Raw genomic sequence first — 17,879 nt, 5'->3', positions numbered from 1 at the left:
ATGGTGTCAATACAACTATCATGATGTATACCTCACTCTCCTTAATTTGAACCTATAGGTGAGGTTGATACCCGTGATGGAAGCTCTTCCCCCCGACAAGAGGCCAAAATCCGTGGATTTCAAGCTGTGTTTTATTTGCCAGACTGGTGTTCGGCAAGCTGACTACAAAAGCTATGTAGCAAAACCTGCATTAGATTCCATTCAGAATATCATTGACTCTGCTCAACTGCGATATGGATATGGAGACACAGACTATGCTGAACTGAATGCCCGTGTTCAGGACTTTTCTGCAGAACAACTGATAAATGAGGGTGTTTCCTATCACAAGAGATGCTATGCAAATGTTACACACAAAGGTAACATTGATAAGGCAAAGACACGATTCAAAAAGGCAGCATTAGTGGGAGATGTTGCTGTCATACGACAGAAGAAGATAGGACGTCCTTCTTGTTCTGCAGCGGATTCTCCTTCGACGTCCGTGAGAGGTAGAAGAGAAAAATATACTGACAACATCAAATGTGTTCTGTGTGCTGAAGACACAAGAGTCAAGCTCCATGATGTTGCAACCAAGAATATGGGATCCCAGTTTATGGAAATTGGCCTAAACACAAATGATGCAAATCTGAAGGCAAGGCTAAGTAATGTTATTGCAGCAACTGATCCCCTAGCAGCAGTTGCTTATGATATCAGATATCATCTACCTTGCTTTGTAAAAGCAAAGAGGGACATTGCAAGAGCGAAGAAACCCAGATCAGCAAAAAAATTTGGCCAAGCCATATCTGACCTTGAGATACTTGAAGTAATAGCAAATGAACTGAAAACTAGAGAAACTGCTTTGAACATGAATGATATTCAAACAACTTACATCAACATATTAGAAGGAAACGGAGTGCCCTTAACTTCCAAACAAATGTACAAACCGTTCCTAAAGCAGCTGATTCTGGATAACATCCCTGATGTGCACTTCAACAGACCACCAGACAAGACTAAACCTGAACAAGTTCTTCCAACTAAAGTAAAAGAAGCAGCTCTGTCAACTGCCCTAGAGACAGAAGATCTCACAGGAGAATTGAAGATCCTGTTGAAAGCAGCCACAATAGTAAGACGAGATATTGCCAATTCACCCAACTGGAAGTTCCGTGGGACATTTCAAGACTATGAACCACCTCCACTGTTGTACACATTTTGCAAACATGCCATCCAGGGACCAAGACCAATTCAAACTGAAAGGAGGAGAACATCTGTAGATCAAAGTGCCTCCGTTTTAGCACAGCACTTTGTTCAAGCTTACAAATCTGACAGACAGGTGTCGTTTACATCAAAACACTTAGGGAGTGACTTCAGAAACCTCTGCGAAACTCCTCTTTCAGTGGGCTTGTCCTTAGACGTGCACAAGAATACAAGATCGAAGACCCTTGTATCAAAGTTGGAACAGCTTGACATTGGCATCAGTTATTCCAAAGTTATGGAAATTGAGACTGGCATCGCCAATACTGTCAGAAAGCAAATGGATTCAGTAGGTGGACTTTGCCTACCACCTTGGCTAGTTAAGGATACATTTGTTTGGTATGCCTTAGATAACATTGACTTTCTGGAAGCCACGCCTTGCGGTATGAACACGCTCCATGGAACAGCAATAGCTGTTTACCAGTCCACAGACCACAACAAGCCAGCAGTGTTGCCCAAAGTCGAAATTGACCGTACATCAAGTTCTCAAACATTGGTTGATGCCGTAGAATGTGAGTATCACACATGCAAGAAGCCGGAGATTATAAAGAAGAAGTTTCCGTGCAAGCTAAGCAGCTCTCATCCCATCACAGATATGAGCAAGAAGACCGATATGGCATGGATAATTGGCTGTTTAGATCTCGAGGAACATAGCGATGAAACGCAATCACAAACCACTTCGTCAGAAACACAACTCAGGGAAAGAGATGACGAACCTCAAGCACAAAACGAGACTCCAGAAACACATCTCGATACAGTTGAAGATCAAACACAAGCAACACAAGCAAAATCAAAGTCTCAAGGAACATGGGGTGCTTTTAACTCCCTGCTGTCTTCTTCAGCGAGCCGAACCAATGTCTCTTTAGTTCCACCACTGATACGATCACCACCTACAGACTACGGAACCCTTTATACTGGTCTGATGAGAGCACATAATATGACAACTCAGGTTCTTGGAAAAGACAAAATAACAGTGATGACACTTGATCTCCAACTCTATGATATGGCAATGAAACTATGGGTAGAAAGAGATGAAATGAAGAAGCAGTTCCTGTTTCGGCCTGGTGAGTTGCACGTAGTCTTCTGGGCATTGGCGGCATTAGGCAAATACGTGGAAGGAAGCGGCATTGACCAGGCTTGGGTCGAAGCTGGACTATATTCTCCAACAACCGTAACGCAAATCCTAAATGGAAAACATCTCTACAGGTCCCTAGAAGCACATACTGTAACATTGCTTGCTCTATACCATCTCTACTTTGACAGGTTCCTAACAAAAGCACCAGAAGAGAAAGTGTTCCTAAGTGAAGCGTCCATTGATTTGGAAAAAGCATATCAGAAAGATATCAGCATGAACACAGGCAACCGTCAAAACCTCAGAGATGCCGTCAGAGAAACCATGACCATGTTCGAATCTAGAGATATCCTCACAAAGTTGGGACAGTTTGAAAGCAATCCAGCACCAATTCAACACTACATCCGTAACTACTTGAGGCAGTTTGAAACTATCCTTCAGTATATTAGAGCTACCAGACAACGGGACCTGCTGCTGCATATGGAAAGCACTGAAGCTCTTATCAAGTACTTCTTTGCTCACAACCACCTGAACTACGCACGTTTGCTCCCTTTGTATCTGTCAACAATGCAGCAAACAGAACAAGTTTTTTCAGATGTCTGAAATTAATTGTTTTTTAACTCCTTGGTATTGAAATTATGGGTATTATCATTAATTTGGACCTCATACTGTGTTCAGAATACCAGTTTTAATGGAATATATATATATTGGCGGCCATCTTGGATTTGACACCCTTAATCCGTTTAAAAAAATTAACAACCTATTTTTTCGAACATGTGACACCCCAAAGACAAGGAATCAAGTGGAATTTTGCTTTTAACAAAAAAAAAACACGAAATGACATAACAGCCTACACTATTTATCAAAGAAACAAATCAAGCAAACAAGCAAACAAAGTATATAAAAAGGGGAGCGGTCGACAAGACGGGGAGAGAAGGGGAGGAAGCACACAAACACAACATTTGAGAGCAGGGACATCGGGAGATGTGTGGGAGGGAGAGGGCCTGGGGGGAGGCAGGATAGGTATAAAACACAAGGACACCAAGGACTTCCAGGAAAGAAGACAAAAGTCACCTCAAAAAAGTGGATTTGGGGTGAAATTAGCAGGGGTAGAAAAGATCAAGGTTTTGGATTGGGGAAGATAAGAGATGGTGGTGAACAGCCGTTTTAAAGACCAGGAGGGAGGAGTGGGATTGAAGAGAGTGAGGGAGTTTGTTCCAGAGGCAGGAGAAAAGAGGAATGAAGGAGTGAAGGTGAGCAGAGAGTCTTGATTTTGGCAGTTTAACCATAAGAGGGTTGCAGGCAGATCTTGTGTGACCTGTAGGAATATTTGGGGGACAGAGCCCAGAGAGAGCTGGGGGAGCAAGGCCGGAGAGGAGTCGGTAGAAGACGGAAAGACCACCAACCTGCCTGCGGTGAGTAAGTGAAAGGCCCTCGGAGATAGCGTCATCGCGGGAGATTCCAATGATTCTGAACGCTTTGGTTTCAACAGCGTGAAGACGAGCTAGGTGTGAGGCAGGAGCACCAGCTCAGAGGGGAGAGCAGTATTCAATTGAGCTGTGGATGAAAGCCTTGTATGTGGTGAGGAGCTCAGATGTGCCAAGAAAGGACTTCGCACGACGGAGGATGCCCAGTCGGCGACTGGCTTTGGAGGCCAGCTTGGAAATGTGGTTTTCCCAGGAAAGATCATGGCAGATAGTGAGACCCAAAAGCTTGAGTGACAGAACTTCTTGGAGAGGATTATTCAGAAAGTAGATGGGAGGATTGTCCAGTCGGTCTTTTCGGAGAGACATCGTAAGAGTGTGAGATTTGTCAGGATTGAAAGACATGTTCCACTTGTTTGCCCAGTCTGTGATTTTGTCCAGGTCTGCAGAGAGTGAGGAGGCTGCAGACTGCCGATCTGAGGGATGAGGAATGGAGCAGCAGAGAGTGGAGTCATCAGCAAAGAGATAGAGAGGATTTTCAAGAGAGTCAGAGAGATCATTGATGAAGACCAGAAAAAGCACAGGGCCCAGAACACTGCCTTGGGGAACTCCAGCCTGAACAGGAAGAGGAGATGAGAGAAACCGATTCAGGGCCACACGTTGACTACGACGAGAGAGGAAGTCCGCCAGCCATGCGTGGAGATTTCCATGGATACCAAAGGAGGAGAGTTTGGTGAGCAGAGCGGAGTGCCAGACCGTATCGAAGGCACGTGATATGTCGAGGGAGACAGCTCTAATTTCCTGTTTGGCATTGAGGACCTCCATCCATTGTTGAGACAGCAGAAGCAGCATGTCCAGAGTAGAGTGACCTGGTCTGAAACCAAATTGATGATCAGAGATCAAGCCATTGGAGAAGAGACAAAATGTTTGAAAATGAGAAGAGACAAACAAAATTTGTACAATGGAGTACAAAATGTAAATGTTTCATGATATTTGTTATATATAGGCACGGTGAGGTGTGGAGCTGTCTCCCTCGACTGTCTCCCTCGACATATCACGTGCCTTCGATATGGTCTGGCACCCAGCTCTGCTCACCAAACTCTCCTCCTATGGTATCCATGGAAATCTCCATGCATGGCTTGCGGACTTCCTCTCTGGTCATAGTCAACGTGTGGCCCTGAATGGATTTCTCTCAACTCCCCTTCCTATTCAGGCTGGGGTTCCCCAAGGCAGTGTTCTGGGCCCTGTGCTTTTTCTGGTCTTTATCAATGATCTCTCCGACTCTCTGGAAAATCCTCTCTATCTCTTTGCTGATGACTCCACTCTCTGCCGCTCCATTCCTCTGCCCTCAGATCGGCAGTCTGCAGCCTCCTCACTCTCTGAAGACTTGGACAAAATCACAGACTGGTCAAACAAGTGGAACATGTCTTTCAATCCTGACAAATCTCACACTCTTACTATGTCTCTCCGAAAAGATCGACTGGACAACCCTCCCATCTACTTTCTCAACAATCCTCTCCAAGAAGTTCTGTCGCTCAAGCTTTTGGGTCTCACTATCTGCCATGATCTTTCTTGGGAAAACCACATTTCCAAGCTGGCCTCCAAAGCCAGTCGCCGACTGGGCATCCTCCGTCGGTGCGAAGTCCTTCCTCGGCACACCTGAGCTCCTCACCACATACAAGGCTTTCATCCGCAGCTCAATGGAATACTGTTCTCCCCTATGGGCCGGTGCTCCTGCCTCACACCTAGCTCGTCTTCACGCTGTTGAAACCAAAGCTTTCAGAATTATTGGAATCTCCCGCGATGAAGCTATCTCTGAGGGCCTTTCACTCACTCACCGCAGGCAGGTAGGTGGTCTTTCTGTCTTCTACCGACTCCTCTCCGGCCTTGCACCCCCAGCTCTCTCTGTCCTCTGTCCCCCAAATATTCCTACAGGTCGCACAAGATCTGCCAGCAACCCTCTGATGGTTAAACTGCCGAAATCTCGGCTCTCTGCTCACCTTCACTCTTTCATTCCTCTTTTCTCCCGCCTCTGGAACAAACTCCCTCACTCCCTTCAATCCCACTCGTCCCTCCAGGTCTTTAAAACAGCTGTTCACCACCATCTCTTATCTTCCCCCATCCAAAACCTTGATCTTTTCTACCCCTGCTAATTCACCCCAGATCCACCTTGTTTGAAATTCCAACTTCTTTCCTGGAAGTCCTGGCAGTGTCCATATGTTTTATACCTCTCCCACCCCCCCCCCTTCCCATGCCCCCCCTCGCCTTCCCATGCCCCCACCCCCAATGCCCTCTCCTTCTCACAGATCTCTCGATGTCTCCATGTCTCTCGGTCCCTGCTCTCAAAATAATGTTGTGTTTGTGTCCTTCCTCCTCTCTCCCCATCTTGTCTACCGCTCCCTATGTTATATGTTTTATGTGTCGGTTTGTCTTTCTGTGTGATTAATGTTCGCTCTTTCACGAGCCTCGATCTTGTATTAAAAAATAAAATAAAATAAAATAAAATATTATATCACCTTTATCTATCAATATTGTTGAAATGAAGATCAAATAGCTGTATGTTGAAATATGTTGAAAAAGTCAAAACTTTACATGGGGTGTACTTACTTTTTCAAGTGACTATATATATATAAACCTTTTTTGTGTTTCTCCAGGGCATTTGCTTGATATGCCCAAATATGATAATGCACTTCTGGTGCTGGTCATAATGCCTTATTTCACAGTTTTTTGAATTCCACTTCCACCCCTTCCCTTCTTTCCGGAATCCTCTTCATGTATGTGTTCAGGTGCAGATTGATAACATTATGAGATGGATGATAGCCAGCTCCGACAAATGGGCTGGCAGGATAGATCAGAGATAGCATACTCACATTTGAGATTTGAGAGAATAATCCTCTCTGTGAAGGCTGGTGATGGTCTGCGTCTTCCAATAAGATCGACAATCTTTTTTTTTAAATGAAATGAGTCGATTAGACGATGCTTACTCTCATGGGAAACACGGTGTGGCAGAGGTTTCAAGTATTTGCCCTTCATCAGAGCCTTTATTCTTTTTCTCTGATGAAGTCTTTATGCTCATAACGTCAGCAACCCTCAATTCCGACATTGATTTCGGGTGGAAGATAAGTATCTTGAGGTAAACAGCAAGTTGTGAATTTAAGAAGGATTCTGTCGTCAAATCGCAATGAAATGTGGCATGTGAATTGAACATAGATCACGAATCAAAAAGATTTAAAATATATTAAAAAAGTGAAAAAAAATCCCAAAAAGTGATGCGGTAAGATTTTTTAAAAACTAATCACAATATCGAGAATTATCAATCATATCAATTAGTGGCGCACTATCGCTGTCCTACATAACTCTATGGCAGCTGTGGGTTTGTCATGTATCCTCATTCACTACGTGCGGTGCATTATCGCAGTGAGAATTGACAAAATAGAGTTTCGAGTGATGCGGGTTTCTTTTCACTTTTTCTGGTATGTGATTCGTGCATAACGGGGCGGACACAAAAAAAATGACAAGATAATATCGTGAAAAAAATTAACTTTCTCATTGATCAATTGAATAAGCATCAGGGGCATTCTTCTTAAGGTATTTCTTAACCTACACACCTAATTCATTTCACGAATCCTTTGTGATTTGAAAATGAAACTGACATCACAATTATTGTGAATTTGGTGGACACCAAGCGTTATGCACGAATCACTTATTTTGGCACACATTGCACATTTCAAGGAATTTTAGAAAATGTAAAAACAACACGAGGAGACATACTAGACATCAAACGACTTTCACTTTCACTCACTCACCGCAGGCAGGTTGGTGGTCTTTCCGTCTTCTACCGACTCCTCTCCGGCCTTGCCCCTCCCCCCCCCCCCCCCAGCTCTCTCTGGGCTCTGTCCCCCAAATATTCCTACAGGTCGCACAAGATCTGCCTGCAACCCTCTTATGGTTAAACTGCCAAAATCAAGACTCTCTGCTCACCTTCACTCCTTCATTCCTCTTTTCTCCTGCCTCTGGAACAAACTCCCTCACTCTCTTCAATCCCACTCCTCCCTCCAGGTCTTTAAAACAGCTGTTCACCACCATCTCTTATCTTCCCCCATCCAAAGCCTTGATCTTTTCTACCCCCGCTAATTTCACCCCAAATCCACTTTTTTGAAATACCAACTTCTGTCCTGGAAGTCCTTGGTGTCATTGTGTTTTATACTTCTCCCATCCCCCCCCCCCCCCCCTTCCCACGCCTCCTCCCCCCAAGCCCTCTCCCTCCCACACATCTCCCGATGTCCCTGCTCTCAAATGTTGTGTTTGTGTGCTTCCCCTTCTCTCCCCATCTTGTCTACCGCTCCCTCTTTTCGTATATTTTGTTTGTCTGTTTGATTTGTTTGTGTGATAAATGTTTGCTTTCACGAGCCTCGATTCTGTATTCAAAAAAAAACCAAAAAAAAAATTCCATTTCATTACAATTTTAATCATCAATGCATATTTTTATTTAAAGACAATGAAATAAAAATTGACATTGTGAGAATGTAACATTTTATTTCGAAAATATGCCATTTTTGTCTTGTTTACTCAACCATCGCAAATCTAAGTGCATGATATAATGTGAAAATCAGGTTTTTGCAGATCCTCAAGACTATTTGCGAGAACATAAAACCAAAGGTGTCTTTTCATTCAGTTCATTTTTTTAAATTGAAGGCATTTTATTTCATCTGTGTAAAAGTGTACCCAGTATTGTAGCCATGCATATATATATATATATGTTAAGGTCCAATGTCTGTGTGTCAGTATCGCATGTCCTTCAAAACCACTGGGCTCATAAATCACCAAGGGCCTATGTAGTGTAGGGTCGAGAAAAACTTGCTTTGGGCAAAAACATTTTCATTGTTCACCGATAAATGCCCAGGCAAAGTAATTGTGAGCTATGCTTCTTGTGGCTTTGTGACAAATCATGATATGCTGCTAATTGGCTGTGCGAGCCTAGTTGCGCTGTGATTGGCTCCTGGCACAACAGCCTTTATGTACCTGTTCTCCGTTCTTAGAATCTCACAATAAGAAAAAATAGAGCACCAAACAGTGCAACAAAAAGTGAGCTGCACAATAGCTTAGAGTTGTATGCATTCATCTTTGAGCTGTCTAGTCTGGGTTTGAATCTCGGCCAAGCAATAAACTCTCCCCTGATGTTACGCGTGTCGGGCGAGGCATCAATGTGTGCTTCTTCCATGAACGAATGTGCCCTGAGTGACCCCACAATAAGCTGTGATTAATTCACACCAATTGACAAAAGTAATAGTTTTGTCATAATAGTAAGAGTTTTACATTTACACATGTTTTAAAATGTGGAGGCGGTTTCAATGTGAGTGACAATGTGGGAATGAATGAGTCTGCATCACTAATATTAAAAGGAATCTCATCACTGCACAACGGCACCAAGCACCAGTCTTACCAACGTGGAAAACAACTTTATTTGGACCATGAACAATCGTGCTGAGCAAGGGAACCATGGCACGATGACCATCCGGCTCCAACATTACCACCCGTCTCCAACATTACCACCCATCCGTACGTGCTCCAACCAGACAGCGCAAACACATACTGGCACTACGCTTCCTCACTTCCACCCTGCACCCCCCCCCCCCCCCCAAACACTCTTTTCCATCCACATGTGGCCTGGTTCACGCCAAACACTGTCAGCCTGAAGTCTCCAAAAAAGTCCAGAAAGGATGAAGAAATAGCAGAGTATTTAGTAGGAAGCTGCACTAAAAGGAGACGCCATAATCGGCCCTGATTATTAGGAGTTTTTGTGAAAGTGATGGAATGCGTGAGATCGTTTCACTGATGCTTAAAACGAATGCACGATAAACCACGAAGAGTAAAGCTGCAGCAAAAACAAAAAAGGAAGAAGAAAACTGAAAGCAAGAGCACTAAAGTTAATTTGAATTAGTTATTTTTACTGCAGATTGCCGAATAGCCTGTAAAAGAAGCTCAATTGTGTCGTAGTTAATTTTTGCATACACTCATCGAGGATACATATGCGTGGCTCTATAATGTGTCATGTTCCAGTGCAAACCATTAAAGCTGGAATACTTTTAAAATCTGCATTTTAATGACTTCACTCTGGCTCATCACACCTAGAAAATAAGGTTATTTATATTCAGTGAGCCTGCAGCCAACTATATAAATGCCCCACTCATGAATACATGGCACAAGATGAAATATTTTTTCAATCCTCCTTTTTTAAACTTTGGCCATTGCATTCACGCTAATAATGTTATGACATTTAAAATACTTTTAAAAAACAACATGTAGAAGCTATAAAATATGCAAAATCAGGCGCGAAAACTCTCTCGGCCCATCTCTTCATATTGCAATAAAATAAGATGTATGGAATAATTAGAGAGCCCTAGTTCCTGGAAAGATAAATGAATAATGCTAATGTATTTGCACGGGACTGTTGAAATAAGTCCCTGATGACAAACACACAATTAGTGACAAAACCACAGAACCGTTCTGTTCCCCTAACGTACACTCGTGGTCCTGCCGCGCTGGTGTCCTTTGCACGCAACGACATCTGAGTTGTTTAAATACAAAGCAATTCGATTCATTTTATTTCAGCAATCTCACATTATTTCTCACCGAAGTTACACAAATCAAACGTGAATTTCAGAACATCAAAATTTCTCTTCTTCTTACTATTTATCTCATCACTCTTTGGTGTTGGCTTAGCGGTTAGGGCGAGTTGTTAGGGTTAGGGTTAGGGTTGTTAGGGTTAGGGTTGTTAGCGTTAGGGTTGTTAGCGTTAGGGTTGTTAGCGTTAGGGTGCTGGCTTGGGATCCTAGGATCCTGAGTTCGAATCTCGGTCGATCACTGAATTAACGCCAGGGGGGTTAGGGTTAGGGATAGGGTTAGGGTTAGGGTGCTGGCTTGGGATCCTAGGATCCTGAGTTCGAATCTCGGTCGATCACTGAATTAACGCCAGGGGGGGGGGGGGGGTTAGGGTTAGGGTTAGGGTTAGGGTTAGGGTTAGGGTTAGGGTTAGGGTGCTGGCTTGGGATCCTAGGATCCTGAGTTCGAATCCCGGTCGATCGCTGAATTAACACCAGGGGGGTTGACTCAGCCTGTCATCTTTCCGAGGTCCGCAAATTGAGTACCAGCTTGCTGGGATGAATGATCACGGTGTGTACCCCGATTTAGAATAGGTTCACCGTATCCCTGTGCATCGTAAGAGGCGACTAAGGGTTGGCGTCAGGAAGGGCATCCAGCCATAAAAACATTGCCTCAAACAGGGAACCATGATTGTCATGGGGCTCGCAAGGCTAACCCCCCCGCTCCAGTGGGGAAAAATGGCCTTAAAACGATCATTCATTCATTCACTCCTGCCAACATTTGGCACTTAACTCTTTGGGAGAGCTCCTTATTGTTGTGATCCTCGAAAGAGAAATCATTGTGAGCTATTGCATTTTGTTGGATGTCGTGTCAACAGGTGCGCATAGACCTTGGCAGCCTTCTGACCAATTTGTATCCCGATACCGTCCTTGGGTGATTGGACCACCCACAAGTCCTACATTGTTTTCGTGCAATTGCACCGTCAGAAGTGCTTGGGAAGACGTGGCTGATGTTTGTCAATCATTTCCAACATATCTTAGTTTGGTGAAAAGTTGCAAGAACTTTTGCAGTATCGTCTGACCTGGACCGAGAGCAGTTTCAATGGCATGTGAGCACACCTGATTGTTTCTAATTTGTGATGTTTGTCTGACGTTTCTTACCTTATACAATGTGGGTTTTCTCTTTTACTGGAAAGTAACTTCTTACACATATTTTTGAAATAATATAAATAACATTCTGGAAAAAGTCAAATTGTCTGTTGATCAAACGAAAGGAGTTTGAGAGCATTTGCATTTATTTCTTTTTTATTGTTGCAGACGAGTGTACATATTAATGTAATACTTATAGGCGTAGGTATAATAGTAGTGTATATATGTTGCTTCTGGGACACTCTCATTTTCCCATTGACTTACATGTTAATTTTTCCCCTCCCTCATTGCCCCTAAACACCTCTATTTCTCTCACCCTGTTCTTTACGAACCTTCTAACCTTTTGACATGTTATCCTTATTCATTAGACCACTTAAACAATGGTCCTTCTGTGTGAACCTGTGATCCTTCTGACCTTATGGACCTTTTAACCTTTTACTCTTACTATCATCTGGTGAATCATCTTTGGCCCACTCACACAACGACCCTACAAATATTTGTTTATGCGTGGGAAATAATTTAATTCTCTTGCCACTCCCTTCACCATCTAATATATTAACAAAAAAGATGTTTGAGTTTGGTTCTTTATTAAGATATTTTAACTGAGCTAAGATAAAATGGTAAACCTCCCTCAATGTTCTTGTTTGAGCGCCTCGCCTCCAGTGCCACACACTTTTTGGTAGGCTCTGCCCACTTTTTGTTAGGCTCTACCCACTTTTTGTTAAGCTCCGTCCACTTTTTGGTAAGACACGCCCACCTTTTTACTAAGCCCCGCCCACTTTTTGTTAAGCCACGCCCACTTTTGTTAAGCTCCGCCCACTTCTGCTAAGCCCCACCCACTTTGTTAAGTCCCACCCACTTTATAAACTCTTCAGCATTGTATCATTTCCAGGTAATACATTACATCATTTTCAGGGAATTTCCATCACATCATTTCCAGTTAAGACACGCCCAGGGAATTTCCACAGGAAATGACACACCCAGTCCTTATAAAAGGCACCGACCACACAGGCTTTTTCAAACACGCTTTCTGCTTCACTTGAGAATGGACTACTATGCCGAAATGGAATGGGATAACTTTGCTATTCCTTGGAGTCCTACTACCTGTGTAGAACTCAACCTTCAGATTGATGAACTGGACTCGAACCTCTTATCAATGGAGGTAAGTTTGTTTATTTATTTATTTATTTATTTACTTAATTAATTATTTATTTAATTATTTATTTTAATTTTTTTTTTAGATGAGACTCGTGTAAGAGTTAACAAAGTTTATTTTAATATTCATAGAGCTTGATTTATACAAATAAAAATATTGTATTAAATTAATACATTGTTATTTTCTTTCACAGGAAATTGTATCTGAGATACGAAATGAAAGTTCTGCTTTTAACACAACTTGGGATGAAGTTATTTTTTTGTTTGAAGACATTTTGAACAACCAAGACCCCCAGAACGAGTTCTACCTTGATGACCCAGCCAAAGAGTTATACCTTGGAGATCCACAAAATCCTGAAAAAGAGTTTTACCATGATGATTCTTGTTGTGAGTTATCAAAACAAAACCCACTGAACAAGTTCTACCTCGATGAGCCAGAATACAAGTCATACATTGGAGACCCACAAATTTCTGAAAATTGGGAAAGGGGAGTTCTCCCTGATGGTCCGCAGTTATACTATGTGAGACACATCATAGAAACCCTAAAAAATTGGGAAACGGGAATTCTCCCTGATGGTCCGCAGTTATACTATGTGAGACACATCATAGAAACCCTAAAAAATTGGGAAAGGGAAGTTTTCCCTGATGGTCCGCAGTTATACTATGTGAGACTTATCACGGAAACCCCCAATATTTCTGAAAATTGTGGTTCTACCTTGGGGACTTGGAAAGATGGTTATATTTTTGGAGACTCGGAATGGGGGTTTTGTTTTGATGACTCGGAATGTGATACCTATCTTGGAGGCTCAACAGGAATGTGGTTATACCTTGGGAACTTGGAAAGTTGGTTTTATTTTGGAGACTCTACCTGTGGGGTTCCTCTTGGAGACTCTTTGGATTCTAAAGCAATGAACAATGTTCTTTATTTAATGACGCTTGATTTAAGCAATATCAAGAAAGTTCGAGGAAGAAAATGCTGGAAAATTCTTTCTTCCCATTTCTACTTCTTCAAACTTGAAAGCCTTGAAAGACAGAATTGGCGGGAAGAGGAAAAAAAAAAAAAGAAATACGTATTTAAAAAAAGAAGAAAAGAAAGATTATGTTAGGGTTTGGGTGGGATTTTGAATGTGAGGGTTAGGGATGGGGTTGGGTTAGGGATGGGGTTGGGTTAGGGTTGGGATTTTGAATGTGAGGGTTAGGGTTGGGGTTGGGTTAGGGATGGGATTGGGTTAGGGTTGGGATTTTGAATGTGAGGGTTAGGGATGGGTTGGGTTAGGGATGGGGTTGGGTTAGGGTTGGGATTTTGAATGTGAGGGTTAGGGATGGGTTGGGGTTGGGTTAGGGATGGGGTTGGGTTAGGGATGGGGTTGGGTTAGGGATGGGGTTGGGTTAGGGATGGGGTTGGGTTAGGGATGGGGTTGGGTTAGGGATGGGGTTGGGTTAGGGATGGGGTTGGGTTAGGGATGGGTTGGGTTAGGGATGGGGTTGGGTTAGGGATGGGGTTGGGTTAGGGATGGGGTTGGGTTAGGGATGGGGTTGGGTTAGGGATGGGTTTGGGTTAGGGATGGGGTTGGGTTAGGGATGGGGTTGGGTTAGGGTTTGTATATTATTATGACTCACTCACACATACACAAAAGTTAAGCCCCAACTGAAAAGTTGTGGGATTCTGTGTTTGGGGTTCACAGATTTAAAAACGTATCCCCATTATACACACACAAAAGTTAAGCCCCAACTAAAAAGTTGTGGGATTCTGTGTTTGGGGTTCACAGATTTAAAAACGTTTCCCCATTACATTTTATTTATTTATTTATTATTTTCAAGGGTATTATCTGCTTACTTGTGTTTTTTGTAATTCTTGCGAGTAAAATGAACCCAAGATTTCTTCTCCATTTAAATCATATAATTTGTAGGTCCAAGGGACTGTATCCATTACATCAATGATTTTAAATAATTCACGAGTCCATTTTTGTGTATAACCTTTCTCAAAATGACTTTTCCATTTGTATATTCTTACAATATCACCAACTTTAAACTTGGGCTTTCTCAAATTAATCGCCTTTTCATATTCTAATTTTGTAAATGTTTCCAATGGTTTTGATTTTGTTGATGAATGAACTGTATTATTGTAATTATCTACAATATCCTGAATTAAATACACCCATTTTTGAGAACCGAGTTGTGTGAATTTTTTATATAATTTCTCTTTTAAAGTACGATTAAAACACTCAATAACAACTGCCTTTCCTTCATTAAAGGTGCTGTATAATTTAATACCCTTCCCCTTAAGAAATTTCATGAATATTTTGTTATAGAACTCTGTTCCCTCATCAGTCCATAACTTCTTTGGTTTCCTTTTAGACCGATCAAATACTAGCTTAAAGGCTAACATTAAAGTATCACCCCTTTTATTTTTTAAAGGGACAACCCAGGCAAATCTACTCCTCAAATCAATAACGGTTAAAGCACACCTGTATCCCCTGTCATTATTCAATTCAATTAAATCAGCGGACCATATGTGGTCGGTGTATTTAGAATAAACCTTCCTTCTTTTAAACTTTGTGATTATAGGTTTGTGTAATTCTTCAGCCAAAAGCTCCTCAGTCTTGATGACATCATTAGAGCCTAATAGTTTTTTGAGGAATAACCAAGACCAAGTTTCAATTTAGCATTTATCAAATTTCTCACAATAAACCTATCAACTTTCTCTCTCAACGTTGGATTTTGTATCAAAGACAAATTATACAACATTTCGCTGTCGGCTTTACGTTTTTCAGTCAACGTAGTGGTTTTCCCATAAGCAATATCATGCTTCATACACACTTCGCCAACCCTATTTGTAGGTTTAGACCAAGGTTTAGGATTGTCAGCCTCATCTAATCTTTTATCCAGGTTTGTTCCTGGACCACAGAAAGAATACCCTGGAAGGTGTAATTCCCCTGGAATTCCAGTTGTTGTAAATTTACTTCCTGACAGAAACTTTTGTATATCTCCTCCTCTTTTAGGTGAGATGAATTGGCACTTTTTAGAGCCACACACTTGACATATTCCTTTTTGATAAACTCTATTATTTTTAGCTTTAACATAAGAGATATTTTTAGATTTAGTTTTCTTTTTACATTTGAGACAATAACTCATATTTATTTATCAGAAAAATTCCGACAGAGTATCAAAACCTTTTTGGTTTTTAACATATACATTTCTATCTTAATTTTTAAAACATAAAGAATCCTAAGGAATGCCTTCACTCTCTCCTCCATTTATTTACAAATAAAAACTAACTAAAGTCAATGACACCAACATCATCAATCACATAATCTTTTCCTTCTTCTTCTTCTTCTTCACCACTTTCTCGTTTAAATCTCCTCCCTGAAATTGAAGACATTGACGTTGTTATTTTTGAAACCATTATCTTCATAAGAGTTGTTAATTCTTTAATTTCCTCTTCGGTGCGTTGAGATTGATTTATTTGCTGTAATACACTCAATCTTTTACGAATCTCACTGATTTCCATCTTTTTATATTTTTGCTCCCTTTCCTCCCTCTCCTCCTTCTCCTTTTTCTCCCTCTCCTCCTTCTTCTTTTTCTCTCTTTCCTCCTTCTCCCTTTTCTCTCCTTCCTCCTTCTCCTTTTTCTCCCTCTCCTCCTCCTTTTTCTCCCTCTCCTCCTTCTCCTCCTTCTCTCTTTCCTCCTTCTCTTCTTTAACTCCTTCCTCATCCCTTGCTACCCTTGAGCTTGAGCCCCAAAGAATATTATACATATACTCATCTGGATTTTGAGATATTCTTGTATCTATAATTATTTTTCTCATAATAGGATACCAATAAGATTTGTTGACGATTTCTAAAAGAGTTTTATATTTCATAACTTTGAGAAGTTCATTTTTATTTAATATTTTAAACAAGTCTCTATTTGTGGGTTTAACAATATCAGTATAAGGCCAGTTTTTAATGACAAAATTCCCATGTATATGCTCCAAATCATAAGGTATGTAATACCGAGCACCCTTTTCTTGTAGGTATCCTTGAATACAAAAATTATAATTCTCTTGTAGTCTTCTTCCTGCCATTTATGTATCAGAAATATATGTGAGATTAATATTATGACAGGTAATACCACCCCATCTTCCCACTACCAAATTGGTTTGTATTCCTTGGCTTTCTATCCTTATCTCATGACCCTCCTTCTTTGTCATGCTAACCATCGCTATACTATCATATATTTTTCTTTTCTTAAAACCATGTATTTGTTGTTTATTAATTGTACTTCCACATAAATCCTTATCCTCACCAAGTGGATAATATTCTTCTTTACGAGACTGATTAAAATCATGTAGGTCTTCTATGTTTATTGAAAAAGACCAATTATACTGTCGCGTAACCGTGGTTAACACCACAGTTACGGATGACCGATTTGCGAGACTTTAACTCCCGAGGCGAACACTCAATGGCGGACTCAAGTTCAACACCAACGCGCGGAATGGCGGGCCGCAGCGAAGGCTCCGCAACCTTATCTATTAAAATCAAACACCCAGGAAAACTGCGTTCAGATATTATGTACAAAAAGTAATATAAGGGTTTATTAGGAAAAGTAAAGCCAGTGAAAAAGCCCGCCGGTAAATCTAATAACTCTAATAAACCTAAATCGGGACGTCCCCACGCGACTGACAGCAAACACAAACGAGGGAGATTAATTACGAAAATAACACGTCCCGTCGTTCAAAATATACGCGGAGATCGGGCTTATCTGTCTTTGTCGTCTTGTATTGTTGGTGTCCAGCACCGCTCCTTCCGGCCCGATCGCACACCACGAGGCCCCTCGCTCCAAGCACCACGCGTCCGACGCAGGCCAGCGGCTCCACTTGACCAGGGACAGGAAGGACTCCTTTCAACTCCACTCGACTCGACGCGGGAGTGCTGGCAGCCAAGTGCCAACGAACTGCTCAGTGCCAACTGGGTGTGCTCTCGTGTGTCTCCTGCGACTCCCTACAACCCGAACTGCACTCGAACTGCGACTGGAATGGCGTGTCCTCTCCAACTCTCCACCACCGCTCAACTCTCTGGTGCCTGCCTGCGTCTCCCAGTGCCTGCCACGAACTCAACTCAACTCCTGAAATGGCGTCCGACCGTCGCCTATATTGGTGGCCGATGACGTCACATTGCGCACTCCTCAGCCAATCAAAGCCTCCCGCGACTCCTGACATCTCCCCCGTTACGCGACCCTGCGGTCCTGGCATAACACGTGCCGGCCAGG

This window comes from Myxine glutinosa, chromosome 2 (genome assembly GCF_964187855.1).
Source record: "Myxine glutinosa chromosome 2, kmMyxGlut1.1, whole genome shotgun sequence".
Lineage (NCBI taxonomy): Eukaryota > Metazoa > Chordata > Myxini > Myxiniformes > Myxinidae > Myxine > Myxine glutinosa.
This window is presented reverse-complemented; position numbering follows the sequence as displayed.